General features: G+C 41.6%; 1 pseudogene; it reads right to left on the reverse strand.

The window, feature by feature from the left end:
• Window positions 1-2,840: 2,840 nt before the first annotated feature.
• Window positions 2,841-2,964, reverse strand: LOC121848620 (annotated as a pseudogene).
• Window positions 2,965-11,373: the final 8,409 nt, after the last annotated feature.

An 11,373-nucleotide genomic window follows, 5' to 3' on the forward strand; every position in this document is an offset into this window, starting at 1 on the left:
CATCCCCCTCAAGTAGAAATTCCTCAAGATCGGATCTTTTGTCACTGCATGAAATTCCATGTCCACTGAACCTAGAACTACCAAAAGTGACTCAACTGAGATAAGCAGGCAATTCCAGCATTTTAACTCACAATATGTCTAATTTGTGGTAGGTACAATATTTCTTAATGGGTTTCTGTGAGAATTCCTGTTGACCACTGACTGTTCCTATGGCTCTACCATTATTTCAGTTACCAGGAGTCCCCCATTTGGGTGACTTTGATCCTTATTGAGAAGCAGCATAAATTAGACCCACATCTATAAATATATATAGTTCTCAGTTTGCTCGTGGAATTGAATTCATAACAATAGTTGTCAAACTGCAACACAGTAAGTAATGTGATTTGCCTTAAAGCTTTGAAAAAATTAGCAAACTAACAACGATGCAAACTGGACATGAGCTTTATTTCTTTTCTATCCCTCTACCACAACATCTTTCCTGTTCTACCTATTTTTGAGTGATATTGTAAAACTTCTAACTATGTCTGGAATAATATTTCTTGCACATACCTGATATCTGAGCTGAAGCTTATCAGAATCATGCAGAACACTGAATCGTGTTCAGTAATCTCACTGACAGTTCAGGAATGAAGCTTTTAGATAGCACATACCATGTCATCTGAAGGACTGGGACTAGCACTAGAAGGGAGTATCCTTTGGAATGCAGAAAGCATCCTGCTTTGTGCAGTTTCTCATGTTTTGTAAATCAAATTGCTGGGGTTTTAACAAGGCAAAGGCATAGCAAGCTGCCTCAAGCTGTAAAATACAGAACTGTGAAAAAATCTTAAATTCAGTCTTAATTTGGAAGCCAGTTTTCTGCAATTTGTAAAAAGAAAACACTTCCAAATTAAAAAATTTTCAGAGGATTGTTATTCTTCATGATTGCTGAGAAAGCGAGATCCTTTCCAAGTGTATCAGCCTGGCAAAGTTGGTAGCACTCTTGTCTCCGGATTTCTCGTCTCTGAGTAAGAAAATTGTGGGATTGAGCCCCTTATTGCAACTTTGAACTCACAACAACAATAAAATTACATTTGTATAGCACCTCTCACGTTGGGAGGACATCCCAAAGTGCTGGACAGTCAGTGTTTCAGATTCGGGATTGGGGTCGGGGAAGGTGTGAAGGCGCTGACGGGAGCCAATCAGGAAGGCCTCGGTCTTGTTGACGTTCATCTGTCTCACATAGTGTAGACTGACACTCCAATGCTCTGTGTATGCTGCATACACAGAGGTGTTTCCCTTCAGATGAGACGTCAAACTGAGGTTCCAGCTGTCTGTTCATTTGGATGTAAAAGATCCTGCATCACTATTTGAAAAGAGAAGTAAGTTTCTCCTGTTATCTTGGACAACAACCCCCATATATTTGTGAGACTTTCCTGTGTGCAAATTGGCTGCCATGTTTGCCTATAAAATATAGTCACTTTACAGTAAAGCACTTTGAAATGTCCTCCTGATGCGAAAGATACTATATCAAATGCAACGAATATTATCATTAATGTCTAAACATGAAATCCCTCCCATTAACTTTCTACAGTTAACCTCTACCCTTTGGGTCCCTTCCATTAATCTCCCTTCAAATCTATGCACTGTTGCTAATTGCCACATTCTGCTTTTACTTCTAGTTCCTTGTATCCTCATATTAACATCCTCATGTTATGTACATTATTCAAAGCTTTCCTGGGTACTTCAGCTCCATTAAAAAGGAAGGTGGTGTTCCGCTGCCATGTTCAGAATTAAGCATGGGTTAAACTGAGTGCACCTTCCCACCTGCTCCTTTTATCACCAAAACAACAGCTTGCATTTATATAGTGCAATTCACGGGAGAATTTCTCAGAGCACTTTGCAAGATCGGGGTCAGATGCCAAGCAAGTGGGAAGGGGAAGGTGGCTGCAGGTGTGGTTGAAGAGGTGGATTTTTAGGCATGATTTAAAGACATTGGTGAGGCGTCTGAGATGGAGAGGTAGAGGAAAGGAGTTCCAGAGAATAGGGATGTAGTGGCTGAAAGTTCAGCCACAAAATTCCTTCACCAACCTACAATTCCATATTTTTCTTTGCTGCTAATTTCATCCCATTTTCTAGGTCTGAATATTCATAATTATCTGTATATACTATCAAAATAATTTAATGTGGCGATTTACAAAACTCAGCTAAGTTGAAGGGAATCTAAACTTTCCCCAGCCCAATCCCTAACACCAATGATTTAGTAATGATCTTCCCAACTTGAAAGATTCTATACTCTGAAAATGTAAATGTTTATTGTATTGTAAGGTAATAACAGTCTCATGGAGGTTAAGCAATTGACCACAATAATTATTACAGCTTGATATGTTAGGCTGCCAGATTCATGTAGGAACAAAACTACTGCAAATATTATACTAATTATTCTTTTATCTTAATTTTTGGTGAGAGAGGTTAGGCCTCATTCACCCACCACTAAGCCTAATTAGAGCGAATCACGATCCTCAAACGGGAATGAGGGTTATTCCCCCAAACAACCCTTTTTCCTCCATAACCTAAGTCCCAAATCATCAAAGGATGACATGGACCCAATTCCTTTCCTCACAACCACTGCAGCAAATCACGTGACTGGATCACCTCTCTGGTCTGGGGAAGCCCAGCCTGAGCCTAGTGACCAAGTGCTCAAGGTAGATTTGTCCGTGTTCCAGTATCTCCGCTCCCCTTTGAGAGGTTAGATCAAATTCCTCAGATCGGTAGCGCTGCCAATACTGATCCCAGCCAACAGAGGGCAGAGGACATAGCTTTCCTGGCAGCAGCTCAGACTCCCAACACGAATGAAACACGGGAAAGGCTCAGATCGTGGTTCCTTAGTTTGACCAAACCCTAAAGGAAGAGCTCTGGTAGGCTCTCAGGTGTACCTAATAAGAACAAATTCTACACTTGATCTTAGCCAAAAGGCCGAGAAATGATCATTACACCAATTATTCAATACGTAACTAGAGGTGCACTTCAAGGACAACATTCAACAACAACTTGCCTTTATATAATAATAATCCTTGCATTTGATATAGCGCCTTATCACCTTTTAGAGATGTCTCAAAGCGCTTCACAAAATATACTCTTAAAGTATATATTTTGTGGGTGAAGCACAGCAGCCAATTGCGCACAGCAGTGTCCCGCAAACAGTCATGGATTGAGTCACCAAATAATAGTGTGACTATTATTCAAATAGTCCCATCTGCTATTTCCTTAGGCACCATGCAACTAAATGCCAGTGGGAGGTGCTTCTTTAACATTAATCTATCAAACGTCAGTGCTATAGAGTTCACACCGTTAAAAGTGTGGGATCTGCGATTGTGCAGTGGTTAGCACAGCCTGCAAATTAGATCCCATTGGATCTGAGAAACTGGAGAATGTGAGGTATTTGGTTTGGTTTCCCATGATTATACTGTTCAAGGTGCATGAACATATTTAAGATGTAACACATGTGATTCAGAATGTAATGTATACATTCTGCTAGTACATATTTCTCAATCTATGATGATACTTCCCATTAAATTATATAATATTACTTTCACAAAAAACTTAAACTTCTGTTGCAATTGGGAGAGATTTGTCATTTTTCCACACATTTCATCCACATAAGATTTATATTAAAATAATAAGAAACATTTCTGTACCTGATATAGCGCATTTCATGTCAGGAGGGTGTCTCAAATTGTTTGCATCCAGTAAAGTGTAAGTTACTGTACACTATTCCTATTAATAAAGAGTACTATGTCCAAGTGGCTTGATATTTCTGATTAATGTACTGCTATGTCAAAATACTCACCTCTTCACAGGTCCTTTAAAAAATGCAGGAAAAATAACTCTGCTGCATAGCAATGGGAGGTGCGACAAAGTGCCCCAGATTGAAATTTGTCATAGTTCAAATATTCTGAATGTACACATGATATATATATATATATATACAAAACCATGTGATACTGTTGGAAATGGCTGTTATTGCATTTGTATACATCCGAGCTCTGCCTTGTATGTACAAAGTATTTCAAAGGTGGATCTCCCAACCCATGGCATTGATGATTTGTTGCTATTTAGTATGAAAACAATTGAAATAAACTCTATTCTCAAGTGATAGAGCGCTAGCAAAAAGAGCTAGAACAAGTCACCCAATGTCGTCCTTCCTCCTTAACCTCTCTGCTGCCTTTGACACCGTCGACCACACTATCCTCATCCACCGCCTCTCCTATCACCTCAATCTTCCCGGCTCTGTCTCCTTGACTGGTTCAGATCATACTTCTCACACCGCCTACACTTCATCTCCACAAACAATTTCTCCTCTAGCCCCATCTTGTGCGGTGTTCCTCAGGACTCTGTCGTTGGTCCCCTCCTCTTCAATATCTATCTGCTCCCTCTTGGTGGCATCATCCACAGACATGGAGTCAACTTCCACATGTATGCGGATGATACCCAACTCTATCTCTCTGCCTCCACCCTTGACTCCAGGACCACTGCTGTCCTGATTGAATGTCTGTCAGACATCAAGTCCTGGATGAGACCTAATCTTCTTCAGTTGAACGTGAACCATACCGAGGCTCTCCTGATTGGCTCCGGCCAGCGCTTCCTCACCTCAGGTGCTGACAGGATCACCATCCATGGTTGCACACTCCACCTTGCTAAGCCAGTCCGGAACTTTGGCATCTTGTTTGACCATCAACTATCCTTTCTATCCCACATCTGCGCCATGATCCGATCTGCCTTCTTCAACCCCCAAAACACCGCCCAGCTCCACCACTGTCTCACACCGAAGGCCACCAAAACCTTCATACATGCTTTTATTACATCGAGGCTTGACTATGCAAACTCATTGCTTGTCGGTCTCCCCAACTCCTCCCTCCATAGGCTGCAGATCATCCAAAACTCTGTAGCCCGTGTCCTCTCCCGCACCAGGCTCCGTGACCCTATCACTCCCATCCTCACCCGACTCCACTGGCTTCCCATCACACAGAGGATCCAGTTCAAGATCCTGGTCCTCACCTTCAAAGCCCTCTATGGTCTTGCTCCCCCCTTCCTCTGCGACCTCCTAACCCCCTACTATCCTGCTCGCTCCCTCTGCTCAATGGGCTCCGGCCTGCTTCACATCGCCCGCCTTGCACGTCCCACTATTGGCGGGCGGGACTTCTGCCATTCTGCCCCACTCTCTGGAACTCCATCCCGCAGTCCCTCTGCCTTGCCCCCTCCCTTGCCTCCTTCAAGACCGATCTCAGGACCCTCCTCTTCGACAGTACTTCCCCCCCCCCCCCCCCCTTGCCCTTCACCCTCGCCGACCCTGACCCCCAGCTCGGGTCTGAAGCTCAGTCTGTCCAGAGCCTTGGGATGTTCTCCCGACATGAAAGGGGCTATACAAATGTAATTTTGTTGTTATTGTTGTCTGCCAGTTGGATGTTTACTTGTGTCACTTGAATGAGTATTGTCAGTTGGTTCACTTGGTGAAGCTTTTACAAAAACAATGGATTGGATCTTGAGCCCTATTGCCTGCTGGAATTCTGCCCTGTGGAGCCAGTCATGAATTACACTTACAGAACAATATAAAGACCCAGATAATCAGGCTATCCTAACTGGAAACAGCACCACAATGAGCAGAATGCAAAGAAACATGTTGCCTTGTAAATATTGAACATGGCACTAAGCCCCTCTTTGATTGACATACACTAAAATCCCAGCAGATTGGAAAGATGTCATTGCACACGGTAACAAAGCAACCAAAATACAATAAATCTGAAGTGCAGAAACTGCAGGAGATTTGTTGAGACATAAATTGAATAGAATCAGTAGACCACAAGAAAAAAAAGTTTTTGGCACAGGAATGCAGGCAGCATTATTGTGGTCTACTGGGAATGTGCTTTAACAAAATACATTTTGTTAAATTGTTACTAAGTGTTACTAAGGGAATTTTACCAGTAATCAAGATTCTGATTTGTTAAATATTTCAGGAAGAATCTATTTGTTGGACATATTTTCACCTGTATTCATTGTGGGAGAGCACTTTGCTCAGAAAAATGCATAAGGAAATCTTGAAAACGTTATCAGATTGATAAGAGCAAATTTTATTATCCTCTTATCAGTATTAAGCCTCACTATAAATTGATGTTAAACCCGTCTCTCTGGTTCGGGACTATGTTTTTATATGTTGATTCACTAACTGTTGATGTTGATTCAGTGCCTGAGATGCAGAGCAGACTTCTCTTCCTAAAATTGCTCAGATTAACCACAACATTTTACTTTCAATTAAAAGTACATCTCAAAGCCATCTCAAAGCTGACCGAGAGCCTTAGCTGGGAAGATCTGAAGAAGTGGGGGAGAAAAATGTCCGAAACCATGATCAAAGAGATGGGTGTTTAGGTGAGGCTTTGAACAGAGGGAGACGGAGATCGAGATCCAGAGAGCGAGGACAGAATACTGGAAGCTTTACCGACTGATGATGGATGCTAAGATGATGGGGCGTTGGGCTCACGGAGCCTAATGTGGCAGAGGACACAGGCTGCAGAGTTCTGGAGAGTCTGTAGTGGCAGAGGCGGCCAATGTAGCAGAAGTGAGGGAAGCCAGAGCCGGTGAGGGGCCGGAGGTAGAGTTTGAAAGATAAGAAAGTTGGGGATCGAACAGCACTTCATTTAAATGTCAGTTGCATTGTGAGTTCAAAGTCCTGATATGGGACTTGAACACACAACCCTCTAACTCAGAGGTAAGTACGCTACCAACTGAATAGCTGACATCTATCTACATGTGAGCTTCCAATAGTGGTCACTGGAGAATACCAGGATTCCAACACGCTGGATGATTATTTTTCCTTTTCCCTGATAGAGACACTACGAGCTAACTGTAGCGCTCCACCCAGCACCTGACTGAGAATAACCAATTGGTGTTGCAGAGCAGGAGTTGAACCTATGGTCTTTCTGCCCAGTATGGATAAGTATCATTGCATGCAATGCATTTACCCACTGAGCTAACCCGAAGAGTGGTTGACAGAGTGGACATACTTGATGACTGATTTGAGTTTCTACTCACATGAATTCTCACTTATCTGGGTAGTGAAACTACTGGTTACTGCTGGAATAAACATGGATAGACCTGCCCCTCTGTGCTATTCGTTACCATTCCTCTTTGATGAGGATGCAGATAACACCCACAGTCCTGTTGTTAGCTGTAAAACTATGACCTGGAACAGAATTCCTTCTTAATTTGCTTATTGTTGCTAGTAACTGCACCAGATCTTAGTCATTGCTCTAGTCACAGTCTACAAAAGAAACAGGATGAACTAAGGTGTCACCACCAAATAAGGGGCCAAATATTTCTGGCATTCTGGCACTCCTTGAATTAAACGTAAAAATGTAACAAGGATTGTGTTTAGTATCGGCAATTATTAAATTAATGCAGCAATCGGCATTACTCATTTATCAGAGTCCTTTATGTATAAAGATCATTGCGAAAGTGGAGAGATCAATTCCAGCTGATCAAGTGGCCTCCTCAAAGACATCAGTTCAGTGCCAAGACTCAGGAGCACCTCAGTAGAACTGAAGTGTGGTTCAGTCGTAACCCAGTAGACCCGTGTTTTGGTTCAATTGATAGTTCAGACTATGAACAATGAATAAGACTTACCCGTCCCATTCGAATGATTTGCATCCAAAATCAAATTCAGTCATCCATCCTTTTACTCAAGATAAGTAGAATTTATTTAATGATGCAACCATGCTAAACAGTTGTCTTGATTGGTTGAATATTTTTGAAGTAAGTTATTCTATCTTTATAATGCACAATGAGGACCCAGGAAGTGAAGTGTGTTAATTTAAATAATAATCCTTGCATTTGATATAGCGCTTTTCACGTCTTCTCAACGCCTCAAAGCGCTTCACAGAATAGACTGTAAAGTGAATTGACCGTATATTTATGGGCGAATATTGTGTTTATATGGATTTACATAGAATGTACAGCACGGAAACAGGCCATTCAGCCCAACTGTCTGTGACGGAATTTATACTCTACACAAGTCTCCACACATCCCTTACTCCCTCCTGTACCCTTCTATTCCCTTTTCCCTCAAGTATATCTAGCTTCTTCTTAATTGCATCGATATTACCTGCTTCAAGCACCACTTGGACATCCAGTTCCGCAATCTCACTATTCTCTGCATGAAGTAGTTCCTCCTAAATTCTCTTTTAGATCCCATAATCTCTACTTTATACATGTGTCCCCTGTTACAAACTCCCCAACCAATGGAAACAGCCTATTTATGTTAACCTTATCAGACCCGTTTATAATTTTGAACACCTCCATTAGGTCCTTCTTGAGCATATCTTCTCAAATGAAAAGGTCCTAACCTATCCAGTCTACCTTGATAGCAGTAACCAGCTAGTCCTTATGTCATCCTAGTAAACCTATGCTGTACTGTATTCTTTCCATCGCTGCTAAATCTTTTAAAACTGTTTGGGAGGGGCATAACAAAGTGGGGGAAGGGGGTTGCAATAAGGTATATTAGCAACAAAAAAACAAAGGGAGAGATAGAAGTATTTTTTTAACAGAGGGTGTTAGGATGTGGATTACCCTATGTAAAATAATGGTTGAGGTAGAATCCATATAGACTTATAAGAGGAAATTAAATAAAATAAATAAATGTCTGAAACGGAGAAATTGAGGGCCTGGAGTAAAGGCAGAATGAGATGTTGCTTCAGAGAGCCATCACAGACATAGTGGGGTGAATGGCCTCTTTCTGTGCTGTGCGGGTGTCAGCCTGGGTTCAGTTGGTAAAGTGCTTGCCTCTGAGTCAGAAGGTTTTGTGGGTTCCAACCCTGTGTTGGGATTTGATCTCACGGTCAAGGTTGACACTCCAGTACATCCAATCCATTGCTAAAATTCTAAGTTAAAACTATAAAATAAAAATATACACAGAAGACCATGAGGAAGAAGAGAAAATTGGGGTAAAAGAAGTACGCTATTAAATGTGAGGCTCTTTTCCCTCAAACACTCAAGTGTATTTCTTAATACCAGTTGAGGCTCCCCACAGAGTCCCCAGGTGTTAGGATGGCAAGCTTTGAATGGCAAGCTGTGTAGTTTAGCTGGTTAATCTCCAGTCGTATCCCAAAACAAATTCTGCAGAACTGGCTTCCAAATTAAGGCTTATTTATAATGTCCAACTTTCTGCACAATATTTGGGCATAAGGCAAATACCGTGAGAGTTTCCAGGCATCTATCGTCATCTTAAATTTGCATTATCTTGACTACTTCTGAATTTGCATTATTGCAGCACACGGACTAAAATGGCATAAGCAAAGTACAGCTCTAAGTATTCAAACACTGTATGTAAATACTATTAATAATAATATAATAATATAATATAATAATAATCCTTACATTTTGATATAGCGCTTTTCACGTCTTCTTGACATCTCAAAGCGCTTCACAGAATAGACTGTAAAGTGAATTGACTGTATATTTGTGGGCAAAACATGGCAGCCAATTGCGCACAGCAGTGTTCCACAAACAGTCATGGATTGAAAATGACCAATTTATTATTTTTTTTATTTTGGAGGGATTATTATTAGGCATGTGGAGTGAGGAAACTTGCCCAAGTTTTCGCCCTGCCTGGAATTACACCCAGGTATTTCGCTTGCAAGGCAAGTGCTCTAACCACTGAACTACAGAACTCCACACATTAAAGACCCTCAGGCTCCACAACCAGACATGCAGGACATGGGAGAGAAGTGAAAAGAGCTGCTCCTGCATCCCGATGGCTGTGGGATGGATTATGGCAACAACAACAACTTGTATGTATATAGCTCCCCTTACACAGAGCACGTAACAGTGGTAGAGCTCGATGCCAAGTCGGCAATGATGGAAGTGATCTGCCATTAGCCCCCATTTTAAGATCAGGTGGAATAGTTGGCCTTGGCTATTAAATAAATAAGAAACACAGAAACTGTTGGAATTTAAAGCACGTACCACAGGGCTGTTTATGTAGGTACTTTCACCAAACTGCATTTCTATCATGCCAAGTATTGTGAAACAGTATGTGTTCGCTGACAACCAATACAATAACATAATAGGTAGCCGGGCTGCTGCCTTGCGCAGTGTGCATTGAGGATTCTCTGATAAACTCTGTTGGTTTCTAGGTGTGGTAGAAACTGGAGCTCTATTTGTTGAAAGAATTGGGAGTTAACGAAGGTTGTCTTTGATTTCCATTTCCCTTCTCAAATGCGTATTTCAAACCTGTTGGATGTTTTGGAAACCCACATTATTTGGCCATCACTTTGAACCTGCTACTATTTGAAAGCCCTCATGCTATAAATGGAGTGCTTTTTACCAGTAGGAACCTCATCAAAAATAGTGGCTTTGGAGCGTAAACATGGCCAATAAATTCAGTTAAAACATACCCTTGAAGAAAAAACTGAAATTTGCAACTTATAATTCCTGCCTGTTCAGGTGGATATTAAAGGATATGGAAAGAGAAGGAATTTTCTTTCTCTCAGTGTCCTGCTCAGCAATGTTTCAGATTCAGTTTGATATCTTATCCAGGGAATGGTGCCTCTGACAATGGAGCCCTCCTCCCAGCGCAGCATTGGAGTGTTAGCTTAGAGTATGTTTAAAAAAGTATTTTGGTCACATTTTGTCCCACGGCAGTTTGTGGGACACTGCTGCGCACAATTGATCGCCTCATTTCGTCTGCAAATACACAGTCAATCCACGTTACAATACATTCTGTGAAGGGCTTTGAGATGTCTTAACAACGTGATAATGATTATAGTTATCATTACTGACACCAAATTCAAAGATGATGATGATTACGATTATTACTGCGACTACTTTAAATATGCTTGTGAAACAGTTATCTGCAGGTTACAAGTTGCCTCTGTGTCTGTGCTCTCACTCTACCCCTCTGTCTCGCTTACTCTCTATCTGTCTTTGTTCTGTTTTAGAGCCGACCTCTATGACTGTGCCTACGGTCACCTTCCCTCTCCTCTCTTCCCTTTACCGTACTTGACGAACGACCCTATCATAGGGTAAAGCACTCTGAGACGTTATCCTACGTGAAGGATACTATATAAATGTTGCCCCCTCAGGTTGGTGAAGGCAGTGTACAGCCAGCTATCATTACCTTATCAGGAAATCTGTAGCCAGCTACAAATGAAACGAACTCCAATGACACTGGGTTTGGATACAAATTCTTCTCTATCATATGAAAAAGAGGAATAAGAAAAGTCTCTGTCTCCTTTCCTTCCAGCAGATCAGTAATGATGTTGCACTGATAAAGTATCTAACCGGCTCAAGTCCAGTATCTTGAATCCCATTTAAGTTTGGAGAATTCTATGCCCACAAATGACAAGG

This window comes from Callorhinchus milii, unplaced genomic scaffold (assembly GCF_018977255.1).
Source record: "Callorhinchus milii isolate IMCB2004 unplaced genomic scaffold, IMCB_Cmil_1.0 Scaffold3, whole genome shotgun sequence".
In the NCBI taxonomy this organism is placed as follows: Eukaryota; Metazoa; Chordata; class Chondrichthyes; order Chimaeriformes; family Callorhinchidae; genus Callorhinchus; species Callorhinchus milii.